This window comes from Stegostoma tigrinum, chromosome 8, assembly GCF_030684315.1.
Source record: "Stegostoma tigrinum isolate sSteTig4 chromosome 8, sSteTig4.hap1, whole genome shotgun sequence".
Classification (NCBI taxonomy): domain Eukaryota; kingdom Metazoa; phylum Chordata; class Chondrichthyes; order Orectolobiformes; family Stegostomatidae; genus Stegostoma; species Stegostoma tigrinum.
In genome coordinates, this window is record NC_081361.1 from 20,916,026 (window position 1) to 20,930,370 (window position 14,345).

Here is a 14,345-nt window from a genome sequence, read left to right on the forward strand (position 1 = left end):
AACCCGGGTTTAGTTCTTCCTTTGCTACACAAAAAGGGAACACCAGATGAGTACCTGAATCTCTGCCTTTGTGAGCGTCGGCATATTTCAATGCTTCAGCCAAGATGTTGTATTGAGATTAAATTCCATTACCCACAGTGTAGACACAGGCCCTTCGGCTCACCAATTTCACACCGCCACTTGAAACATCCCACCCAGAACCATCCCCTACAGCTCACACACCCCTGAACACAACCAGCAATTCAGCATGGCCAACCCACCTAGCCTGCACATCTTTGGACTGTGGGAGGAAACCAGAGCACCGGGAGGAAACCCATGCACACACGGGGAGAATATGCAAACTCCACACAGACAGTCACCCGAGGTTGGAATCGAACCTGGGTCCCCGGCACTGTGAGGCCGCAATGCTAACCACTGAGCCACTGAGCCACCCCAAAATGTGCTGCACTGACCGGGAATCGAACCCAGGCCGCAGCGGTGAAAGCGCCGAATCCTAACCACTGGACCACCAGTGATGCTAACCATCTCTCAAAGACAGCAAGAACTGCAAATGTTGGAGTCAGAGTCAATACAGTGTGGTCCTGACCTGACACGTTGATTTTCTTGCTCCTCTCATGCTGCCTGACCTGCTGAGTTCCTTCAGCTCCACACTGTATTGACTGTTGTATTTATCCATCAGACCATGGGAAATGTTTGTGCATACCTGCCTGGCCTCGCAGATTTACTTCCGTTCAATGTAGAAATATTCTACTCACAACCCAACACACTGATAGATATGCAACAAGCAGCATGGTTATAGCTTCAAACATATAACCAAACATGTTCAATGGCTTAAGTAGCAGCAATGCTGATAACTTCCCTTTAGTTACCCGGAGAACTGCTTTACAGCATAGTTATAACAAAGATACACCATTATGGAAAGATAAATCAGATTTACTTGTGAAGCTTCAAGGTTAACTGCTTCAACTTGAGAACGTTTCATTCCAATATTAAACATAAAGGGATGATTACCTTCTTCTTTGTTACTTTCAGTGTTTTGTGTGTCAGTATTTTGTTCTCTTTCAAGGTGCTGTTGAGGGCGGCAAATTTTGAAGCTCCATCCTGAAAATGTACATAGAAAACCAGCTATTCATTCACTGCATCTAATCTATATCTCCCATAATATCAAATGAGATAACAGAAGAGATTTCAAAACTCAAGCCTTTATTGTAAAAACATTTTACAACGCGAAAGCCTTATGTCAACATTTGGCCAATTCGAACTCAAGAGGTGATAGCCAGGCAATGATATTTGGAAGTGATATTACAATTTATCCCACGCACAATAGATTATCACAAAACTAGTATCAATGTTTAACCCATAAAACAATCACTTGGCAACTATTTCAGATTCCCATCCAAGTGTGCAAATCAAATTGTTGGACATGGTGAAGTTGCTGCTTCAAACTGCATTTAAAATGAGGTTTCAAATTATATTTTCTGAGATTTAAAAACACAACAGTGAAAATGATGATTGCTGGCTCACTCAGGTGAAATTCACCAGACAGTCACATTTGGGGAAGTATTTTCAGAAAATACGCTATGGGATATCAAGGTGGTATCTTATCACTACACTCAGTGTCAACTAAGGATCGACAGTAAGTGTTGATATGGTGGCCTTGCGAATGGCACACCCATATAAAGTAAAGCTTAGCAAGCCATATTGCCAGAGAACATCTGTGTAATATGCTTAAAGATTAACGAACCATGCATCGATATTCACGGTACAATCTGGGAGACAGCATTATGGAAGTTAAACAACTGTCCAATCTTGAACTCAGATTTTCCCATGTATATTTACAGAAATTGACACCACAAAAGCAATCATCCTGCACAACACGCGTTTTTGATTATTAAAAACAAATCTACTTTTAGATTCAAGCCAGATATGAAAAGTAATTTGGAATTCTGCACTGTGCACCAATAGCAAACATAATAAACAAGGTGTGACAGCAGCACCGTAGAAATTATGGAGCCAGCAGACGGACAGCAATGCAAAAACATCGTCAACCTCAACTAGAACTTTCAGCAGTATGAAAAACGGAGTGTCTGTCAAATTGTTAACAACCCAACATGAATGCTGCATTTCGTCCTCTTCAAGTACCACCTTCAAACTGCTTTGATTTAATCTAAGAATGATTCAACAGAAAACTTGCATCTTGCCTCCTTACTGTCCTGGACACACTAGTTTGGTCAAGTGACACCAAAATGTTTCTCACTAACAAATTATTTTGTTACTTTGTAAAATTCAGGAACAAAATGACTGGGCAAACAGCATGACAAACAGAGTGAGGAGGAATGTCTCGAAACCTGGTAAAACAATATGCTTTTTGAGAAGGTTTTTGAAGTTAGTTTGAAATGTCAGTGGTGGTCCAAGCTAGTTGAAACTAAATAGTTGATGTCTGAAATGCTCAACAAACAAAGCAATGTGATTATCTCTCACTTCCAATGCAGTAAATATTTATTACCGCAGAGAACAATAAAAGGAAGACATGCTAATTGAACAAAAACACTAACGAGAACCAATTAAAGCTATTCGTGTTTTGCCTTGGCTTTTATTAATTACGAGGCCCTCCAAGTGTGCAAATCAAAAGAAAAGAAAACTGACATATATCCTGCTTTTAATATCATTGTGCAAGTGTTCAAACTTCCAAGATAACGAACACTGAGAAAGATAATCTATGAAGGTTGCATCATGACAGAACGATTTTGGAAGACTTGAGCCAAGTTAGACCATCCATATGTAAAACATGTATCCCTTGTTGCATTATTGATTCACAGTATTTGTATGCATTCAGACACCAATGTAATTCATTGTAGATATTTTGCTTGAAAATACCTATAATGCCCTGAATATCGATGCACAGTGCCAAATGCAAACGCTTACCTGTTTTTCGCGCTGGCTACTTGTCATTATGTTGCCATCTTCGGAGATGAGATTTGAAAGATCTTCAAATGTTGCCTTTGTGCTCCTAGTCAAGAGAATATAACAAATTACTCTTGACAGAATAGAGTCAAGATTGCAAACAGCTGACATGGAATCTGACAAATAAGCAAGTCATACAGACAGTGAAGGGCAGTGAAGCATTTTTCAAACAATTGCAGTTATTTTAATGAAACAGTTCAGATATGTTTTGACACATCTCTTTGGCAGGTAGAATTTGAACCCAAGAGATATTGGGAACTGCAGATGCTGGAGAATCCAAGATAACAAAGTGTGGAGCTGGATGAACACAGCAGGCCAATCAGCATCTCAGGAGCACAAAAGCTGACGTTTCGGGCCTAGACCCTTCATCAGACAGAATTTGAACCCAGATTATTTCAGCCCAGAGATGGAGATGTTACCACTGTGCCACAAAAGCCCTTCATTGCAGTAGTTTTAGGAAATCTCATCACAGCAAGTGAGATTTCACCTCCAAGCTGCCTCAAAATAACAATCATGATCAAATCGTCTACGGCACAGGAATATAAACTACAAGTGCGCACTTCAAAGAGGTCTCGACTGCTTTCTTGGGTGATTAAAATAATTGTGTTCTTTGTATTTCAGGTTCCTATACAAACCTCCAGTTTATATCACCCCGTCACAGCACATCCACAGGAAACTGTCTTACGTTACATCCAACAGCAGATCAGTTTTGGAACACAATAGTTCAATATTTTAAGCTGTCAAACAGTTTTCTTTTTCCACTGTAGAAAATTAACTCCTCACTCCTTAGTGAAAGAATGAAAGATTCTCCCAGTAAGCCAATTGTTAGGATTGCACTGTAGTGCCTCTGGTAATCCTGTCAACACATCTGGAGTGTGAAGATCACTTTGGCAAGTAAACTTGGAGGTGAAACCTGCAAATTCCTACCACATATTTATTAAAAATAATGACACGTCTTTTTCAGAAAAATGACTCACTTTGACACGGCTGCCCAAGTCTTCTGAAACTCGAAGATGTTATTTGCTTGCAATGCACGGGTAATTGCACACACTGAAGAGAAATTTCCCAAATTCCGACATTCCTGTGAGAACATAAAACATGAGTTCTGTGGGAAAAACAGTGGCTCCCCATGACCCAATACCTCAGACATTAAACTGTTCCATCAGAAAAACGTGATCTGCAAAAATAACAGCATTAACAAACGACTTTGTGGGGGCAAAAATTCCACAAATCTTAGCGACTTAAAACTTGATCTTCATTTTTTTTTCCCTCTGAGACATTTCACTCTCTGCCAACACTTGACTCGTTAGACATGGTTACTGACGCCAAAGCAAAGATTCGAATGAATAAGTTGGAGACACGGCCATCTGAGTGGTGGAAGTGGCGAAGTTAGGGAGCTGGAGACGGGTAATCATCTGTGTTATATCCATTGTATTCAGCTGATAAACGAATGACAGATTACATTTTCTGCCAGCATAGGAGAGCAGGGCCTGACACATGAGATAATCATTCAAGGAAAGCATACAAATCAGAAAATTGAGTCTACTTTTATGAATCACAATGTTATTGAGACTGAGTTAACTAATCGTAGTGAGGATAGCATGTGAATGTCCTTCATCTGCCTGCCCCACGGAGGCAGGGAGAAGAATAGAACAAATCAAACCTCCCTTCCACAAGCATCAATTTGAACTTTGTTGGGAGGGGCCGAGGGGCAGGAGAGTAGGAAGCCTGCAATTGTTTGTTCTCAACTCTCAAAACCACTTCTGCTTAGCGAGGAAGGCCAAGGAGGGAGAGGGTCATTAGACCATGTTGGCTTTATGTGGATGTGCCTCACTGGGCATCATTAGATAGATGCCTTATCTGATTAAGTCCAGCAGGTAAGATCTCAAGCCCACAGTCTTCCGGCTTGAGGGCAACAAAGGCTGCTGCAGTAAAAAGTAAGTGACGGAGGACACTTCAACATGGATAAGGCCCCTCATCAACTATTGTCAACTCAAATGACAACCGGAAGAGCCAGCCAAGTGATCACTGGAAGGTGGCAACTCGTCTTCAGAATGGCCTTTGACAGCACCAGTTTCTAGGTCAGCACGGACAGCCTGTCAGGAGCTCATGTATCCATGTCTATGACTGGGTGTCTGCCTCCATTCATTTCAACTTCTCTGGATTGTGAAACTGGAGACAGACATCAATGCCTTAAGATTCTTTACGAGTCCAAATCCATGCAGGCAGTGTTGCCAAGAGCCAAACCAGATTTGTCACAAATACCTGGCAAAGGTATTATTATGAATCTTCATTCCCAACCTTTCGAATGACTAAATATTTTATGGTCACATGAATATGGGAAATTTCAATGATAATACACTTTTGTTGCTATGATCCAGTGCCATTTTGGATGATAAAATGAATATGAATAAATTACTTAATTCACTTCATTAGTTAATTACTAGCTTCCTGTCTTGATTCTTTCCAAATGTAATCGTGGGAATGCCACATATTGATGACAAAGACAAGCCTGATATCAGGTATGACAGCCCTTCCTCATCCTTTTCCCAATTGCTGATTAAAATGCAAAGACAAATTCCTTTGGCAAACACATAAGAAACAGACAACCAGGCAAGTTACTGAAGGGCCGTCATACGGGCATATGGAATGCAGAAAACTGAGAATAAAATTTACAATGTATCATAAATCTGATCACTGCTCGGAAGGGAGGCAAGCAACATTCTGTAATGCCTAATAAGTAACTTTGTGTTTGAAGGGCCACTAAAAATCTGAAATCAGTTTACTTTATTTCTCCACAGAAATATTTTTGATGAGAAAGAAAACTTTAATATTTCAATGCAACTGTAAACTGAGGCATGAACTATTAGCAGCCAACACTATGGAAATTACAAATGCTAGGATTTGCCATGAAGCATTCAATTCTAATTCTGCTCGTCAATTCGAGAGGCTTTCAAACCCTAAACATCTCAACACATCGTAGGAACGGCTTGCTCTCTTCCACCATGTTTGTTTCATGCACTGAGTGCTTTACCCTGTCATAAAGGTTAAAAATCACGAAAGAACAAGTGTACCTTGGCAACATCAATCCACTTCTCAATGATTTTCGCCCTCTGCCGTGGTTTTAGCTGCTGAGGCCGACTGATGGTGCTGGTGACACAATTCTTAACGTTATTGAACTGTGCCACGATAGCCCAGACGGTTGATGCTCGATCTGGTTGTTCAGCCCAGATGGACCCTAAACATTCGCTGGGCACAAGTTTCTTAAAAAGATCCTGATCAAAAATAAAAAGGAAACAAAGATTACATATTTTGCAGTACTGTGGTTGAAGGAATGAACTACAAACAAGGTTCTTCCATTCATGAGTAAACTCATCCTGCTAGTTTTCATTTGTACATTCAAAACTGCACAAGCTACTTTGTCAACAACTGAGTACATAATACACACATTGATGCCCAAGGTGCATATAGGTTGTACAGACAGGTCAACAGCCTTGAGTTTTCAGTCATCTCCTTCTTATTTGTAGGTTACATTCTAAATCACAAGTTATCTCCACCCAGCTCCTACTGCTGGCTCTGTGCACACCATCAATGCACGGCTTTGTTGGCAATAGTCACTCCTCCTGATGCTCAGCCATGGTGGTCCATAAGTTAGACAGACTGGCCATCAGGAAAGTGCTCCTGCATCATGTCCACTTCTCACATCAAGGCAGATTGACAGAACACAATGGCTGCCGCACCCCGTGTTGGTTAAGTACACCTCAACGTCAACACCTCCCCACTGTTGGTTTCATGCTGAAGCTGAATGTTGCCAAACATCCAAGCCTGTCAATTGGTCATTCTGTTTGCATTGTCTCCTCTTGCCTCGCTCTTCAAGGCTAACAACTCCCACAAACAATTATGCTCCGAGTGTCAAACTTAACACAAACTCAGAAACCATGGAGTGGGAAACTGCTGCGTATTTATGCAAGCATGGTGCACTCTCACTTTTAACACTCCGATCATGTGACAATGATGTCATCGATTATTTCAGGCAGGGAACAGCTGAGGCTAACCTTCCGCCCTCTACAGTAAACTAAATAATAAATCTCCTGTTTCAGCCTCCTGGACCTGCCTGCAACAGAAACAACACAGGCGACCAGAATCAAAAACACTGCCTTGACATTCACCAGGTCAAACAACTGATTTGAAAAGGAATCACTGATCTCATTGCCGACCTCACTGCTTCAAGGAAAGAAAAGCAGCTATGTTCCTCTACAGACACCAATATAGGTTGTTTCCCATCCAAAACGTCTGTTGTCATCATTGTGTCACATGATTAGACTCGAAGTGCCAGAATGTATACACACGTACAACAGAGACTGCAATGAAAACAGATGTTAACTTTCTAACTCTGTGCAGAAAAGCAGCGATCCATAACCAACTCGTACGTTTGACAAAAAGTTCACTTGCAGATTAGATATGCGCACCCCTGCTCTCAACACTGACAATTGCTCAGGCTTTTTGAGACCTCGAGGACTACTTACATTCTAGAGTCACACCCAATGCTGTCATATAGACCACAGTCCCATTTGCTCAAAGCTGAGCTTCCATTTGAAGCCGAAGCCTATGACCAGACCCAGACAGAACACAAAATTTGAGTCAGCAATCCTTCGCCTCATTTCGTAGAGGTAGGCACCAAGCCACCTTGGAGACTAGACTGGAATAGCCTGATCTCGTGGCTGATTCCATTCCAGGAGATCTCTGCAAACACCAAAGTTGTCTAACTGGACACTTCGAACAAAATCACTGGGTTCATGTCGGAACAGTGACTGTTCTGGTGAAACATTTCAACTTTTACCCTGAAATACTATTCATTTTGCAGAGATTCAACACGAAGTTACGAAGGATTTTCAGTGCTCTCCCTGCTCACTTAATTCATGTGACATTCATTTAAAAAAATAGGCGAGTGCTGAAGCCTTCATCGACAGGTATTTCAAGCTCAAGACTGAAGTTACATTTCAAACAAGACACTTTGACATCTTGGACGACTGCATTGTGAAGGCAATTCAGTTATAATGACTGGTGGAGCGGAAATAGCATTCAATAATATGGTGAGATTCGGATGCTGACTGCTGACTGAAACATCGTATTGAGAATGACTGGGAAAGACAGGTCTCAACAGAATAGACCCTAGATTCCTAGATAATAAAATGTGAGGCTGGATGAACACAGCAGGACCAGCAGCATCTCAGGAGCATAAAAGCTGACATTTCGGGCCTAGACCCTTCATCAGAGAGGGGGATGGGGTGAGGGTTCTGGAATAAATAGGGAGAGACGGAGAGGCGGACCGAAGATGGAGAGTAAAGAAGATAGGTGGAGTGGAGAGTATAGGTGGGGAGGGACGGAGGGGATAGGACAGTCCAGGGAAGACGGAAAGGTCAAGGAGGTGGGATGAGGTTCGTAGGTAGGAGGTGGAGCTGCGGCTTGGGGTGGGAGGAAGGGATGGGTGAGAGGAAGAACAGGTTAGGGAGGCAGAGACAGGCTGGACTGGTTTTGGGATACAGTGGCGGGAGGGGAAGAGCTGGGCTGGTTGTGTGGTGCAGTGCGGGGAGAGGACGAACTGGGCTGGTTTTGAGATGCGTTGGGGGAAGGGGAGATTTTGAAGCTGGTGAAGTCCACATTGATACCATTGGGCTGCAGGGTTCCCAAGCGGAATATGAGTTGCTGTTCCTGCAACCTTCGAGTGGCATCATTGTGGCACAGCAGGAGGCCCATGATGGACATGTCATCGAAAGAATGGGAGGGGGAGTGGAGGTCTTCTGCAAATCAGTCCGCAAGCTTCTGCTTGGTTTCCCCAATGTAGAGGAGGCCACACCGGGTACAATGGATACAGTATACAACATTGGCAGATGTGCAGGTGAACCTCTGCTTAACATGGAAGGTCATCTTGGGGACTGGGATTGGGGTGAGGGAGGGGATGTGGGGGCAAGTGTAGCATTTCCTGCGGTTGCAGGGGAAGATGTCGGGTGTGGTGGGGTTGGAGGGCAGTGTGGAGCGAACAAGGGAGTCACAGAGAGAGTGGTCTCTCCGGAAAGCAGGATACAATGCATCATCCTCCGAAACTTCCACCATCTACAGTCCAACACCACCACCCAAGACATTTTTCCATCCCCACTCTTGTCTGCCTTCCGGAGAGACCACTCTCTCCGCGACTCTCTTGTTCGCTCCACACTCCCCTCCAAACACACCACACCAGCACCTTCCACTGAAACCGCAGGAAATGCTACACTTGCCCGCACACCCCCTCCCTCACCCCATCCAAGGCCCCAAGATGACTTTCCATATTAAGCAGAGGTTCACCTGCACATCTGCCAATCTAGTATGTTGTATCCATTGTACCCGGTGTGGCTTCCTCTACATTGGGGAAACCAAGTGGCGACTTGGGGACCGGTTTGCAGAACACCTCCACTTGGCTCGCAATAAACAACTGCACCTCCCAGTCACGAGCGTTTTCCACTCTCCCTCCCATTCTTTAGATGACATGTCCATCATGGGCCTCCTGCAGTGCCACAATGATGCCACCCGAAGGCTGCGGGAACAGCAATTCATATTCCGCTTGGAAACCCTGCAGCCCAGTGATATCAATGTGGACTTCACCAGATTCAAAATCTCCCCTTCCCTCACTGCATCCCAAAACCAGCCCAGATCGTCCTCTCCCCCCACTGCATCCCAAAAACAGCCCAGACTGTCTCTGCCTCCCTAACCTGTTCTTCTTCTCAACCATCCCTTCCTCCTACCCCAAGTCGCACCTCCATCTCCTATCTGCTAACCTCATCCCACCTCTTTGACCTGTCCGTCTTCCCTGGACTGTCTCATCCCCTCCCTACCTCCCCACCTACACTCTCCTCTCCACCTATCTTCTTTTCTCTCCAACTTCGGTGCGCCTCCGCCCTCTCTCCCTATTTATTCCAGAACCCTCACCCCATCCCCCTCTCTGATGAAATGTCTCGGCCCCAAATGTCAGCTTTTAAGCTCCTGAGAGACTGCTGGTCCTGCTGTGTTCATCCAGCCTCACATTTTATTATCTTGGATTCTCCAGCATCTGCAGTCCATTATCACAGACCCAGATTCCTGTTTACTCACAGCATCCATAAAAGTCAGCTGCTCTGCAATGCAGCGTGATGGATAGCAGAGGAGCTTTTCGTCCACTTCTTCGATGGTTCCTTCATGTTCTTCTCCCACGTTGAACCCAAGTCTTCCAGGGTAGCCTTCTGCGTAAGTGAAGATAGATATTTATTTTGTGCCCAAAGTTCTCATTGCTCCAAAACATCTTAATCACTTGTGACTAGAAATCGTCCATTAATTTACAACAGTTAGCTCACATTTATAGTTTTAAATCTCGATTTGCTGAATTTAATATGATATTGCAGTGAAACCGTCCTTTTGGAAGCATTTCAATTGCAAAAGAAATTGTATTTATTGACAGATTCCCATTCCAATTTCTTGCCAAAGCAAATCTTTCAAATCTCAAGTTCTTGTTTTACAATAACCTGCAAAATTATTCAATCATATTAGAAAATAAAATCTCATTGACAGCAACAGTTAAAAAGGAAATTGCCCTGAAAGACTCATTCAATGCTGCTGGGTCTTAGCAGACCATATTACAGAGTCCGTTCTTTGCAGAATTTGGTCTTGTACATCATGAACTCAGTACAGCGGTATTCACTCAGCAATACTTGGCTTAACCAAAATTTTTGGATCTACTTTTGAAGCTTGTCAAAGGAAGCCCAAATGAACTAAACCCTGAGACAGATGGCTAAGCCCTCCACGAACTGACAGGGAGGCACCATGAATTTGTCAATGTCAGATGACCACTCAAAATGGAGGCTCTTGAGGCACATTGGGAGTGTTCCTATTTCCGGACCAAGTGGCCTTGGGCTTAGTCTCACCTCCTCCACAGGCACGTAGTAACCAACAAGGGCTCTTGTGCTGTAGTGCTAGTGTCAATAACACTGAGCCACGAGGCCTGGCTTCAACACCCACCTGCTACAGTGTATGTGTTAACATGTGTGAACAAGTTCGATTAGAAAAACATCTTGCTACTCAAAATGAACAGCTTTACACATCATGTCTAAACAAATTCAGACACACCGCTGACCCCACCCATTGATTCTTTCACTGATGTCAAAGTATCCAAATGGTTGGTATCTGGCTAAAATGGTGCTCTTCTACGGTCAATGATTACTCCTGCACAACACTGATCGTTGGGACCACTGGTAATCTCGGTGCTAAATGGTCATTTTAACAAATTAATTTCATCAGAGTCCATCGCAGAAAAAGATCTTAACTTTCATCATAACTCAGTCATTTGAATTACCATTAAGCTGCAGCGTTAACAATTTATTCTGGCAGCTATGTGAGCTATTTATCGAGATGTTTCACTTTGAACCCCAAATTACAAGAGAAAGCAGCGAAGTTGCCAAAGGCACTTGTGCTGATCCAAATGAATCCATCTGTTGCAATCTCATTTCTCTGTACTGTGAGGTATTGCAGTGAAGCAAACGTAATCCGAATAGTTTGCAGTGCATTCATGTTAACTTTGCAATTCAACTGACATGAACAACCACATCCCTCTGAATACAAACTTATCAAAAGACATTCTGAATTTAGTTTTCCGATCAAACTGGTTAACTTCACACCTTGCCACATTGTATTCCTTCTGCTGCAATTTCTGCCCATTTATCAAAACTGTCTGCAGCCTCTTTTCATTCTCACAACCACAGATGAAGAGTCAGAGATGGAGCAGTTGAAGGTGAAGAGAAGGACAGTAAGTGGAAACAAGTTCAACAAACTTTTCCAGTTGGTGACAATAGCAAGCATCAGCTTTGATGGATTGGAATAAGAAATTCAAGAGACATGGCTGGAATAATGTCTGCTACACATCTCAATTTTAAAAAAACACAGCATTTTGGGGTTCCGTGCAAGCATTCATAGCAATGCCTTCATTGCACAGGAAGTGAGTTGCATTACATCAGATGAAGTTGAAATACAGGCTGTTGAGAGGAAGGTCATGTTCAGCAAGGGAACACAGGTGTGATAAATGGCGATTGGTTGGGCAGCCATTGGAGGGAGCGGCAGAGAGCTCCAATACTGTCCTGGTGAGGGACGGAATACAGACGGAGTAGATGTCCATGAATCAGATTTACACTACAGGAATAGCACACTATAATCTTTCAGAGATATATTTAAAGTAAATTCCCAAACTGCCTTTTGGAGCCAAACAGAACATGCTTTCACCACCGCACCGATAAAAACACTGCCCCACAATTATTTCCCCTTGCCTTATGAATTAAAACCACTGTTTTTGCATCATAAATATAAATCTTACTGAACATTTCTTTCTCTGCACTTTCATCCTCCAGAAACTGACTGTGAAGATTCTGGGCCCGTTTTTCAGGGTCTGACCCCGGCGCTGTCTGCTTTAGGTATGTGAGGACTTTATTTAGGCAAGCATAACTTGAGCCTTGTCGGAAGTCTTCAGGGTGCTGATTCAACCAGAATTTCAGGATTTCAGCAATAGCACTGGAAATGAAGTCAGAGTTAATACTGTTCATCAGGGAAGCAAAACTCTTGGGGAAAAAAAACCTTCACATTATACAAATATAAATGCAATAGATTAAATTTGGAATACAGAGTCAATGCGATGGCACAGAAGAAGATGAACTGCTCTCTTGAATTGCTGCAGTGCACACGGCAATGGTAAACCTGCCATGCCATCAGCTAAGGAGCGTGGCACTTGGACCCAGTGACAAAGGAATGACTGTCCAATTGAGAATTGTGCTGGTCATGGATAGAAACTATATGTTGGCCATGTTTCCAAGTTTTCTTCTTTGTAGATTGCACAGATATACTTAAGGCTCATTGCAAAATGATTTCACATGCATCTGAGGATACTTCTTACACCAGCAGGATTTCCTGGCATTTCGATGCTGCTTTTCCACCAGTAAGGAGAAAGTGAGTTGAAAAAATAACGTTGTAAAAGTCAAAGAGACAAATCAAGTGAACAAAGAAAAACACCAAGATTATGATGATTTGTTTGCCTGTGTTCTGGGAGTTGCATTGCCAATGCTTGGATACCCCAGTAACATGGCAAAGTCGGGTCTAGCTGGGGATGGCTAATGAAATACTCCAAAATACTCAGCTTGCAATTCACTGATTTAACGACCTGGTTAATACTGAGAGGGAACATTGCATTATTTCACAGGCAAATCAATGGTTACTTTTTGGCAACAAGACATCAGCTGCACACAGAAGTCATCACAACACTGAAATAGAACCCCTTGCACAGAAAAAAACTCCTCATGGCACTTCACAGCAGGGGAGCCATACAAAAACTGACATCAAAGGAGGAGATTTTCATACAGGTGACCAAACGTTTGGCCAGAGTGACATTTCGTGAGCATCTTAAAGGTGAGAGATGGTGATGTTAAGAGGAAGGAATTGCACGCCTGCAAAAAAGTATCAAGAGATGCACAGCTCTCAGGATTTGGCAGAACAGGAAAGTTCCAGGCAAAGTTTGGGACCTCAAATAATTCCAGACAGTAGCAAAGTGAGAACATGAGGGATGTGAGCACAAGAACTTCAAGGTATTTGGATTTCATAGATTCAGGAAACAGGAATGCAAGCTCGATTATTGCAAAACATACAACAGCAACAAGGAGTGGGAGGGTACCAATGTCCAAGGACACCACAAACAAACCACACAACAAGTATATGACTGCACTAGAAAGTGGTTTAATTCCATTTCCAACATTCACATGAAGTTTGCAGGATAACTTGTCATGAAGTGGTGTGAAGAGGGAAGCCATTCCTTCAATAATGCATCACTACTGCAAACTCGACAAATGACAATCCTCAGAACTGGAAGGGTCACCGGACCTGAAGTATTATCGCTGTTTTTCCATTCACAGATGCTGCCAGAACTGCTGAGCTTTTCCAGCAACTTTGTTTTTGTCCCTGATTTACTGAATCCACAGATTTGTTTCTGTTTTCAGTTTGCTTCTTTCATGTGTTTTTTATGGTCTGGAGTGCTGTTTGCCATCTAGTCTGGGTGACTGGCGTTTTTGTTGAAAAAGTCTCTATATTGTTTTACAGGATGCTCTGGCTCTCCAGCAATTCTTCTCACATTCTTAAATTCCAAATTATAAATACAATTTAACTACATGTTAAATCAAACTTACTTTTTCATGATTGCTTTCTTTTCTGCAGATCTGCATTTGTCCAAATCTGGGAAGCTCGATCTGTGAAAGTGTACGCTTCTGCAATTGATCACAAGCCACAAAACAAAAAGCAAATTAAAATGGTGGTTGGGTCGATAATTGGTTGCCAGCCATTGAAAA

General features: G+C 42.8%; 1 non-coding gene across 1 annotated transcript; it reads right to left on the reverse strand.

Moving 5' to 3' along the window:
• Positions 1–443: 443 nt before the first annotated feature.
• Positions 444–518, reverse strand: trnae-uuc (transfer RNA glutamic acid (anticodon UUC)). Its single transcript has one exon. It is a non-coding gene; the product is annotated as a tRNA-Glu (tRNA).
• Between the last annotated feature and the right edge of the window lie 13,827 nt (positions 519–14,345).